This window comes from Phoxinus phoxinus (genome assembly GCF_949152265.1).
Source record: "Phoxinus phoxinus genome assembly, chromosome: 1".
Classification (NCBI taxonomy): domain Eukaryota; kingdom Metazoa; phylum Chordata; class Actinopteri; order Cypriniformes; family Leuciscidae; genus Phoxinus; species Phoxinus phoxinus.
Window position 1 is genome coordinate 16,384,150 of NC_136876.1, and position 12,642 is coordinate 16,396,791.

At 39.4% G+C, this 12,642-nt stretch overlaps 1 protein-coding gene across 1 annotated transcript in view; it reads left to right on the top strand.

Moving 5' to 3' along the window:
• Positions 1-12,642, top strand: part of LOC307008661 (adenylate cyclase 9) — a gene marked incomplete at its 5' end in the record, with an annotated part of 72,575 nt that overhangs the window by 30,923 nt on the left and 29,010 nt on the right. The window lies entirely within an intron of this gene.

Genomic DNA, 12,642 nt, shown 5'->3' on the forward strand with positions numbered 1-12,642 from the left:
TTAAAGCAGTGCTAAACTCACAATGCAAGTTACAAATACATGCAGGAAGCAAGAAAGAAAGAAAGTCCATACGAGTGAACAAACGATGACTCATTCATGGGTGAACTACTTCTCTAATGATATTCCCAGCCTGTGCCCTTTATGGACAAAACAGCGCTGGAGAACCTGAGAGAGAGGAGGAGAGAATATGCCGACAGCCATTATTATTAGCTGCCAATTAAATGCGCACACAGTGTGAGCGGCTTTTGTTCTTGTGGTTGTGAAGATCCCCCACCGAGCGCTGAGGAGCGTTTCTCTCTCCGCTGCTCCTCCGTTTCTCTCTCCGCTGCTCCTCCGTTTCTCCATGAGTGGACTCAACACTGAACATCTGCAGATGGGAGAAAATCCACTCGGTCTCTACATATAAGCATTTGTTTAAACTGACTCGCACACTTTCTGTTTGCTACAAGCAGCATCAGCAACATAATGCAGTGCGTGAGGCATCTGCTAATATAAATTATTAAAAAACAGACCTTTGTTTGAAAAGGTCATGCTAACCATCTTAGTATGAATTTCTTTGCTGGTTCAGACTAGATTATGCTGGTTAGTGCTAGTTCAGCAAAGATGTGATATTTACCACACTCTAAAACGAAATTCAGGGTCATTGTGTGTCTTTTCTTCCCTATTGTGACGTATATCAGAGTGAAATGGCTTCTTGAACAAGAACAAATGTAGGGCGGGGCTTTATTTTATCCATGTAGATTTGATTGGATGGTTGTGGTTTGCTATTGGTTGATCTCATGTGAGTGACAGGTTGCCCCGCCCTCACGCCAGGGAACGCATCATCAGTGAAGAGATGATCAGACATTCCTCAAATCATGTGTCAGATGCAGTAACGTTGTTCGTTTGTAAGGTGTGAAGGCTTGTTTAATGAACAGCCGTGCGCACTGGTCACTTTCTCAGGAGCGATCTTGGCGATCCAACAGGAAGTGTTTAGATCCAACGGTTGGCACGGTCATCACGAGCCCTCCTGCCAGCCTTGCCCACCTGCTCCAGTGTTCAGCCAGTTAGCCTGAATCCAAAAGAAACGAAGAAGACCAGAGCTGTGTTTTATTCAGAGCTGAATTGTGAATATTTGAATTTGAATCACTATTTAGCAAACAGAGAGAGAAAGCGAGAGAGAGATGCCTAATTTTTATTTTATCAAATTATATATATATATTCATTTTCAAAAAGTAGCCAAATAGATTTACAATATAAAACAATATTAAAGTAGGCAAGTATTGTATAAATATATATAAATATATATATATATTTTTTTTTTTAATTAGCCATAATACATAAAATATATATAATACAATCTAAATTCTGTATACATTTATTTTTTCTTTAATTAATTTATTTTTAAATGTCTTTATTTTTTACTTTGAATAAATTACCTATTATATTAGTTATCTGGTCAGTGTGGTGGAGAGTTTGTGGTGCTAATTGACAAAATGAATCTGTTCTGATAGCTGTTCATTGATTTGAAAGTACTAACATAGATCAGAGAAATGTGTCTAATTAGCTGAAAAGGGATGGAAGGATTAAAAAGCATCTGCTAAATGAATAAATGTACATGATGTCTAAATTAAAGATGTTGTTTATGTTTTGTTAGAGCTAATAGGATTAATGCTTGATTAATGCTAATGCAACATCCTGGTTAGACCGTTCAGTTCAAACTCGCACTCATGAAAGTTGTTCAAATCTGAAGTTTTGTGCTCAGAGTCTGTGGTCATCAATGGCCTGTTGCGTCCTCCATCTCGGCTCTCCAGACAGTCGACACAAGCGTGGGTGCGCTCAGCGCTCGCATCTTTGATTTTATGTGTCCCTCTCTCAGTCTGATCTCTTTCTGTTCTCATTTCATGCTGAGCCGACAGACTCTTTCTGCCTGGTCACGATGTGGGGAGTGTTGCAATTGTAAATATTGATGTCATTGTGGAGTACAGCATAGTTGTCATGGGTAACTCTTGACATTGACCCGTTTTGTACTCTGGGCGGGATGGGGTTAGGGTCTTTTATTGTCCTGTGAATATGGCCGGAGAGTTTAAGGGTGAGTGGACAGACCGAATTGGTGTGAAGTGGTACTTTCGTGTGCACTGTACTCTTAGGGACAAAGCTGTTGTTGGATATTGAATGGAAACGCAGACAGTAGTGTGGGTGAGTTGATGGGATTTTCATCATGTTGGCCTGTGGGAAGAGAACTGGCTACTTTAAACCCACACAGAAAATTATGAGCAAACTGAATGTTGGTACCAAAGTTAAATAATGCAAAAAGAAGAATATCATAGACTTGGAGAAAAAAAATCATATTCATAATGCAGCTCATGCAATTCATGCATTAGTAGATAACAAATAAATGCTGCTTTGAGGAGTATAAGTGAGTTCTTTCAAAATATATTGAAAAAATCTTTCTGATCCCAAAATGTTGAACGGTCTATGTTTTAATGGACTTCATTGCTGATAAACTTTGCATTGAAGTAAATTAACCATTCCAAAAGAGCTGGGGTTTTTTTTTTTGCTTCTGCTGCTGTCTCTTTCCACACATGATTTGACATAAATAAAACAGTGACCACAGGTCGTTTGCTCCATAATGTACGGTATATGAATAATTTAAATAATATTCATGAATATACAATTTTTAAGTGTCAGAATTAGCTGTGATAAAAAACAGAACAAAAAAAATATTTTATTTATTCGAGTTGTTCCAGCAGCTTAAATGGTGTCTATAGGATTTGGCATCCTATGCCTGCAGAAAGTTGCTGTTTAGAAATTATGATTCACTGAGACACTTTCCGTACACGTACACAGTGTTTGCGAAAGCTTCGCTCCTGAGGGAAAGCCTAAAAAAGGCCCATGTATCAGAACTCTCTGACACACTTCTCTCTCTGTCCGAGGAGGAGGAGGTTTTTGAAGGCATAGACGAGTGATTGATGGGGCTAAGCCGAGACTTGCCCCAAATTCAATACGATCGATCAGTCTGTTACTCGGCTGTCAGAGCAGCGCCGCGTTAAGCGCCTCACCTTGTGAGTGAGCGAGCGATCCGGAGCATCCGTTCGGGATAAATTACTTGCCATGTTAGAAACCTTTGAATAGCCCTGCGATTCATCTTGACATCACTAAAGCAACGACAACTGAACGCAGTTGCTCAAGTCAAAGCGTTCTTGGCAAACTATTGTATACTCCTGTAATCTGATGTGTTTATGTTGATATTCAAAGATAAAGGACACTGAATATTCAAAAGTAACATCCCCATGATGTTTGCAGATTGATAAAAAGGAATGTTCCCTTAACGTTTGCATAACCCCCCAAAAAAACATGTAAAAAATAGGATGTTTTGCGCATTCATAGAAAACATTTTGATAACTTAATGGGAATTGAAAAAAAAAAAAATTGCAGATTTTTTTGCCAATCTTTTAGCCGATTTTCAACGCGCTTTGTATTTTTACAGTGTCGGTAGTATATGTAAATGAACAATGTTTACTCATTCTCCATGTCACCTGGACAGAGAAAAATCATATTTATTTGTCAGCAAAAGTCCGCCAGATGACGTAAAACGGCATTAGTGAAAACTAAAGATTGTACTTCCGCATTTTTGTATCCCCGCCCACAGACAGTCGGATCGGAAGAGGGTTATTAACAGAACAGTTATTGTAAGGGTATAGGTTTATCACTGAAAATTGTATTGTACTTTGTCTACTCTTTAAACAGCATTAAGGTAAAAATGGAAGACTATGTCAACAGGTTTCTTACCTGTGCCTTTGCTTCGACGAAACTGAAGGAATGGCAGTTTCTTTCAGTTTTTTTCCCTCCATTTTTTTCCCTCCTCCTTGACTGGAAACCGAAAGTAACTAAATCCCGATAAAGGTTTACTCTTTTTTTTTTTGCACCCGGAAACAATACAAGTCAACACCATTGTAAGTTTGTTAACAAGTATTTCCTACTAAAGAAAGGCGATACTTGACTCAGGTAACAAGCGTATCTATAGCAGACTGGTGAGAGAGACCTTATAGGCTATGCCTGTGATCTCGATTCAAACACCCACGCAATCTTATTCCTAAATAACAACGATTCGGCTATGTCTATTAAACCTTTGACAAGTACGATCACAGTGAACATTCAAATCTGTGTTGGCGGTGCCGCTGATCCAGAGAGTGCAGTTGTCATGGCGCCTTCACAGTGTCGTTATTTCTGTTATAGTAATTCAAATATCACAGAAGTAGTGGAATAAAAGAGATAGAGTAAAAAAATTGAGTAAATCACCTTTTGCATATCACTTGAAGGTTCAAATAACGATTGTATCTATTATATCATTGCACCAGTAGAAGGCGAAAAGTGACAAATGTATTCGTCATTGAATCATTTATTCAAGAGATTTGTTCAAAAATGCTGATTCATAAAGATTTTTAAACCCAAAAAAATGGTGATTCTCAATTTATCCAGAATTCTACAATCCTAGCTTTAGGTAACAATAATGATGGAAAGTGTTTTGCACTGGAAAAACTGTCCATCCAATCTTGTTTAAACATTCATTGTATGCATAATACAATCATGCTTTAAGAAAGTAAATTGGTTAGCTTTGATTTCTTGTTTCTGAAATAGTGGGCTAAATGGAAATTGAATGATAGTAAAGATCATCATCTGTGGCTGTCTAGCTGTGGCAGCTTTGTCTTCTCTTAGCTCTGGCGTTTGGCTCATTTGTTCTCGCAACCTCAGGCAAAATGTCAGCATTGAAACTATGAATCATAAAACATCATGATAAAAGATGACCGGCGACAGCAGGCAGTGACAGCAGGGTGTGATTCAGAAACCCGGTTATTGCTAATTCATTCTGAGCTGTCGCTCCATGTCTTCAGAGTGAATATTCCTCATGCTCAATCAATCAGAGCGCTGATGAGAAGCAAAAATACTGCATCAGGAGGACAGAGATTACTTTAAAGCCACTTTCAACAGTGTCCGTAGTTCACCATATTCCTCCAGTGTCCTTCTAAACCTGCATGATTTTCACATGATCCATACAACTCATGCATTGTATTTCCAACTATTATAACAATTAAGTGTGAACATATAAGGATCTACAACCCTGCAGTTGATTTTGATATTCTAGGTATTATCAGCTGGCCAGAATTTTGAGATCGCAAGGATCATGAAGGACTATAATGTGTTAAGAGCTCGATCAAGTACTGAAGAGCTAAACCATGTAGTGCTTTGTAAGTAATTAGCTAGATTTAAAAATGTATACAATGTTTAATAGGGAGCCAATGCAGTGTTGACAGAACCGGGATAATGTGGTCATACTTCCTTGTTCTAGTAAGAACTCGAGCTGCTGCATTTTGGACAAGCTGTAGTTTGTTTATTATGCATGCAGGGCAACCACTCAGTAGAGCATTATAATAATCTAACCTTGAGGTCATGAACGCATGTTCACAGTGTCCACCAAAGCTTTTTTTTTTTCATGCGACCGTATTTTTCCAATTGTTTTCAATGGGAGCGCTGCGCGTTTTAGAAGACCATGTGCGTAATGAGGCGCTGAGCGTCTATTTAACGCTCAAGCGCTTAGCGCTCAGGGTTTTTACCGGTCACCGAGAGTTAAAGAATGTTTAACTTTGGGTAAAACGCAGCGCTCCTCACTGTCACTTTCTATCCATTCGTCCAATTACAGTGGAGGAGGGGCGGGACAAATACATACCAACCAACCGTAACATTCTGCTTGTACAATGTCAGCAAATGACAACAACAAGCATAATGGCAATAACAGAACAAAATTATTTAAAACAGACCAAATACTTTATATCGTATCAACATTTTTACATAGAAACAACACAAACAAACTCTCTGTGAAATTAGATACTAGTTAAACTTCCGCGGATATTCCGTATCAGAACAAGAAAAGCGTCTCAACTGAAAAAAATGCTGCGCTGCCAAAACGCTCTCAAGCGCCCACAGCTAGGCATTTTCAACAGAACCCCTAGCGTTTTCAGCTGGCTAAAAACGCTTTGGTGGACACGTGGCCTAACTGTTCTGCATTTGTCATTGAAAGCATATGTTATAATTTAGATATATTTTTAAGATGGAATAATGCGGTTTTACAGATGCTAGAAATGTGGCTTCTAAATGAAAGATTGGTATCAAAGAGCACACCTAGGTTCCTAACCGACGACGAAGACTTGACAGAGCAGCCATCAAGTGTTAGACAATATTCTAGGTTATTACGTGCTGAGGTTTTTGGTCTAATAATAAGAATCTTTATTTTTTTCAGAAATAAGTAGTAGGAAATTACTAGTCATCCAGTTTTTTTATATCAGCTATGCACTCCGTTAATTTTGTGAATTTGAAAGTTTTGTCGGGGAGAAGTTGAGTATCATCAGCATTAACAGTGAAAACTAATGCCATGCTTCCTAATGGTATCTCCCAAGGGTAGCATGTACAGAGTGACCAGCAGCGGTCCTAGTACTGAGCCTTGAGGTCCATAATTAACTTGTGATCGATATGACATCCCTTAATTTACTGCTACAAACTGATAATGGTCAGATAAGTATGATTTGTACCATGCCAATGCAATTCCACTAATGCCTACATCATTTTCAAATCTATTCAAAATAATGTTGTGGTCAATGGTATCAAATGCAGCACTAAGATCCATAACACTAATAGAGAGATACAACCACGATCGAATGGTAAGAGCAAATCATTTGTAACTCTAATGAGAGCTGTCTCAGTATGGTTTAAATCCTGACTGGAAATCCTCGCAGATACCATTTTTTTCTATAAAGCAACCTAGATGTAAGGACACTGCCTTTTCTAATATCTTTGACAGAAAAGGTAGATTCGAGATCGGTCTGTAATTGACTAATTCTCTTGGTTAAGTTTATTTTATAAGTTAAGAACCTGACCGTTTAGCTCTATAAGTTGTATCATACTATGTCCCCCCATTTTCCAGATTGTTTTTACACCCCCGGTTGAGTGTTAATATAGTAATCATTATAGATTAAATTAAGTATTTTGCACCACATTTTTATTATCAAATCAAAGAATCACTTTGCCTTCATGCTTCATGTCATGCTGCCTTTAATTTGCCGAATGATTTTACTGTTAATCAGTATATTGAATCAGTACATTGTGCAGTTATTCAGTACTTATGGACTCCCATTATGAGCGCCTGCTGTCAGGCGTATGCAGTAAAAGCCCTTGATGCCCCTCGTTTCTGTTTCTCCTCTTGCTCTGAGATTGAGCTCTTTTATTGAGCTGGGTGTGAATTGACTGTCTTGCCGGCTCAGGGTTTGGAGTACGTCTGGAGATGTGACCCGCTTGTCTTCTCTGCTCTGACTGTTTTAATTATGTGCCAGTTTTTTTGTGGGAGGTGAGGCTTTATTGTCTGGTAATTACGTTGAAGATGGATATTAGATGTTCCTCACACTCATAATTGCTTTTTTCTTCTCCTACGCTCATGCTTGAGTGGCATGGTATAAAAAGAGCTGAAGGAGTAAATCTCAGGAAGAAATGTCCAGGTCATTTTTCACCCCACACTTTAATTGCGTAAAGAAAATGAAGGCTATTTTTTTTATCGTTTTGTATACTGATTATAGACAATGTCTTTATGGCAAAAAAACGGCCCAGGGATTTCTTGACCGATTTAAGAGAGTCTCATGCATGTTTTAGGATGTGTGTGCTTCAGCTTACGGAAGCTCTGGCCTTGTCACTCATTCAGAGTCAAGCATTTCTTTCTGGCTTATACACAGCAGTGTGTCCCTGAGAGACGAGGAAAGCTGCTCACAGTTCCTGTGGTTTTGATCGCTTTGGTGAAAAGTCGACACATTAGTGGTCCTTAGTGTTTTTCTGATCTTTAACCTTTTCTAAAAATAGCCTCTGCGTTTGAAAAACGCTCAAAGTATCTAAGATACTGAGCTATTGAAAGTTAAAGGGATAGTTCACTTTAAAATGAAAATTCTGTCATCATTTACTCACCCTCAAGTTGTTTCAAACCTGTATTAATTTATTTCTTCTGCTGAACACAAAGAAAGATATTTTGAAGAATGTCAGTAACCAAACAGTAGTCTGTACCCATTGACTTCCATAGTATTTTTTTTTCCTACTATGGAAGTCAATGGGTACAGACTACTGTCTGGTTACTGACATTCTTCAAAATATCTTTCTTTGTGTTCAGCAGAAAAAATAAATTAATACAGGTTTGAAACAACTTGAGGGTGAGTAAATGATGACAGACTTTTAATTTTAAAGTGAACTATCCCTTTAATGCTTGGTTATACTTGACATTTTTCCATAGATATATTTTTCCATACTGTATATATGTATGTGTGTACACACACACACACACACACACACACACACACACACACACACACACACACACACACACACACACACACACACACACACACACACACACACACACACACACACACACACACACACACACACACACACACACACATCCAGCTGTATTTACTCAGTGCAACTTATAACATCCAAGTGAAAGATACACCAACATGTCAGAAAAATAAATAAATGAAAAAACAGAATCACTGAGTTGGAAAAAGCATCAAACCCATGTGTCAGTATTTTGTTGAACCACCTTTTGCTTTAATTACAGTCTTTAAGGCCTGTTCACACCAAGTGCGATAACTATAAAGATATAGTTCTAAAAATCAATATTCAATATTAAAGAATAGCAGAGTTCACACCACAGCTATATAATTGCACAGAGAAACGATATGGTTGGAATCACTTTTAGAACAATTTTTATCCAGCCGATGAACGATAAAAACATTGACAGCCAATCAGAATCCATCCATTAAAGCATCAGACAAGCATTCGCTTAGAATAAACACCTTTGTGGATGCATATATATATATATATTTTTTTTTTATAGACATTTTTTTTTTATAGTTATACTTTTATTATTATTGACCTTGGTGTGAACGAGCCTGTAGTCTGTTGGGATATGTCTCTATGTCTCTACTAACTTTGCACATCTAGACGTTGCAATATTTGCCATCTCCTCTTTGCAGAACCGCTCCAGTTCAGTTACATTTTTGATGGTAAACGTTTGTGGACTGCAGTCTTCAAGTCATTCCACAGATTTTCAATGGGGTTTAAGTCCGGCCATGCACAGAAATTCACCTTTTTCTCCTTCAACCTCTGTGTGGTCATTTTTTGCTCTGTGCTTTGGGTCATTGTCATGTTGGAAGGTAAACCTTCTTCCAATTGACCCTTCGCAGGGAGTTTGATTGACAGGCGATCAGACCAATCATACTTCGCCATCCGCCATTTTGTCCGGCAAAGCAGTCAGGAGAGATAGGCTGCGTTCCAGTCCACTTTTAGACACGCACTTGCGAACTTCCCTAAGCACTTCCCCTCGGGGGAATCCCTGCTGCCATTTTGAAGTGCGTTTCACTTCGTGAAGTGGACGAGGGAAGTTTATATGGACAGACCCACGTTCCCTCAATTTTGACAGAGAGAGCGAGTCTACTTCGTACACTTCAGGCACCTATATGTCCCACAATGCAGTACGGTTGTGACGTCTCCAGAGATCTCGCCTAATCACCACCACAACAAACAACTTTTTAAATTTAAAACAACCCAAACACACCTATATACATTTGGATGCTGCATTAAACAAATTTTTACAGGGACATTTTTTTTTAATAATAAATGAACTCCATAGCTGATTGCAACTGATCAAGGGCTTAGGACGTTCCAATTGCAGTTTCCGCCTGTAGTGGGCGGGCACTCGTGCAACGACATACATCCGAGTGAACGAGACGGAGGGAAGTTAGCAAGTGAAGGGCATGACAATTTTGGATTAACATGGGAGGATTTAAACTTGAAAAACGGAGTGTACTGACGCCTTTCCACGGTTAAAACAACATTTCTTCGTATGTTCATTCATGTTTATTTGATGCTATAAATTAACTAGAAGGAAGAGATGATCGGTTGAAGAGCCACAAAACTGTATTTATTGTTTAAATTTCTTTTAAAACATGACCAAATTTGTAAGGTGAGTCTTTGTTTAATATCAAAAGTAACCGAAAAGTAAGCTGGTCTGTCAGCGCGTTGTCTCCTCTCTACTCCGCGATGTATTTTTCACTGCGTGAGATTATGGTGTGGCGTGAGAGCGGCGTAGCTTGTCGGACATAGCAACAGTAACTAAAGAGGGCGGGTCTTTGTGAATGGTCAAATTGCTAACTTTATGGCAGAGGGCAGCAGATTTTCCTCAAGAATTTGTTGCCCCATCCTTTTTTCCTTCTATCCAGACAAGTTCTCCAGTGAAACACCCCCATAACAGGATATTACCATGCTTTACTGCAGGAATGATGTTATTTTGATGGTGAGCTGTATTGGATTTCTGCCAGACATATTGTTTGGTGTTGTGGCCAAATACTTAAATTTTAGTCTCATCTGACCACAACACCTTTTTCCATGTGGCCTCAGAATCAATGGCCTCAGTTTTGGCAAAGCTCAGTATGTGGCCTTTCTTGAGGAGTGTTTTTTTATTGCAACCCTCCCAGACAAGACACATTTGTGGAGAATTTGTGATATTGTTGTCACATTATGACCACTCTTTGTCATACATTCCTGCAACTGCTTCAGAGTTGCTGTAGACCCCTTGGTAGCCTCTCTGGCCAGTTTCCTCCTGGCTCTTTCATCCAGGGACATCAAGGACTGAAATACTCCAGGAAAGCTCTTTTCATGCTGAGCTCATCAAAATGACCGCAGCTGATCACAGTTGAAAGTCAAATGGCTGTGTTTGCCATTGAGAAGGCGATAAGCTACACCTGATTTAGGAGGGGGGTGATCCTTTTTCCAACCCTTTTTCCAACTGTTTTTTAATTATCATGGGTTTATTTTTTACATTTATCATGGGTAATGTACCCTAGTTTTTCCAGCATTAATTCGGCTGTTAAACATGATTATTTTAAAAGTTGTAATATAGGCTAATGGCTTCAACAGTAGCAAATATCGATTAACAGCCTCATAGCTCACATTATGGCCATCTTTAATCGTTTATAAGTTAAGGTCCCCACCATTTTCCATGTTTTTACACTCCCGATTGAGTTAATATAGTAATCAACCCCCCGGTTTCATAGACAAGCCTTAAAGGGGTCATGAACTGGATTGTTTTATTAGTTTATAATGTTGCCTGGGGTGCCCTTATAATGTTAGTATGATTTTTACATAAAAAATTGTCATAATTTAGAAATAAAGGGCATTTTTCTCCTCTGATTTAAGGGGCGTGTCTGTGTGAGACTTCAGTGTAAACGCTCACTGCTCTGATTGGCTGCTGTGAGACTTCAGTGTAAACGCCCTCTGCTGTGATTGGCTGCTGTGAGTCTTCAGTGTAAACGCCCACTGCTGTGATTCGCTACTGTAAGACTTCAGTGTAAACATCCACTGCTGTGATTGGCTGCTGTGAGTCTTCAGTGTAAACGCCCACTGCTGTGATTGGCTGCTGTGAGTCTTCAGTGTAAACGCCCACTGCTATGATTGGCTGCTGTAAGACTTCAGTGTAAATAGCCACTGCTGTGATTGGCTGCTGTGAGTCTTCAGTGTAAACACCCACTGCTGTGATTGGCTGCTGTGAGTCTTCAGTGTAAACGCCCACTGCTATGATTGGCTGCTGTGAGACTTCAGTGTAAACGCCCACTGCTGTGATTGGCTGCTGTGAGTCTTCAGTGTAAACGCCCACTGCTGTGATTCGCTACTGTAAGACTTCAGTGTAAACACCCACTGCTGTGATTGGCTGCTGTGAGTCTTCAGTGTAAACGCCCACTGCTGTGATTGGCTGCTGTGAGTCTTCAGTGTAAACATCCACTGCTGTGATTGGCTGCTGTAAGACTTCAGTGTAAATAGCCACTGCTGTGATTGGCTGCTGTGAGTCTTCAGTGTAAACGCCCACTGCTGTGATTGGCTGCTGTAAGACTTCAGTGTAAACAGCCACTGCTGTGATTGGCTGCTGTGTGTCTTCAGTGTAAACGCCCACTGCTGTGATTGGCTGCTGTGAGTCTTCAGTGTAAACGCCCACTGCTCTGATTGGCTGCTGTGAGACTTCAGTGTAAACGCCCACTGCTGTGATTGGCTGACATGCTTGCATATGAAACAGCAGCATTACATGTGGAACTCTCTTGAAAGTTTTTACTACATTTTTGTTATTACAGCTATCGAGATTAACGAATCGTGAAAAGTATTGTTTAAAGCATTATATTTTAATCTATCCCATCACATGAAAGGTTGCAGTGATGAGCACTGAGCAGAAGACAGACAGACTGTTGATTGCGTGAATGAAAAGATCTTGCAACGCAGTTTCTGCACTCTCACAAATGCTTTCACCAAATAACAATACAAACACGATGTAAATACAGTAAGAGCTTCGTTGTGCAGTGTAACAGCGTCATTGATTTCATAACGAGTTTTGGCAAGTGTCCAGATAAACTCGTGCTGTGTGATTGTCAGCTAGGGCGATTTGGAAAGGGAGCGCTCTTGGATCGCTTTCTGTTTAATCGCAATTTAAATAAGGTTATTTTCATCCTACTAAGAGAAACGATGTGAAGTTGATCGTTTAGTCACTGATGCATAAACAGCATTGAACGATTTTGAGAGAAAGAT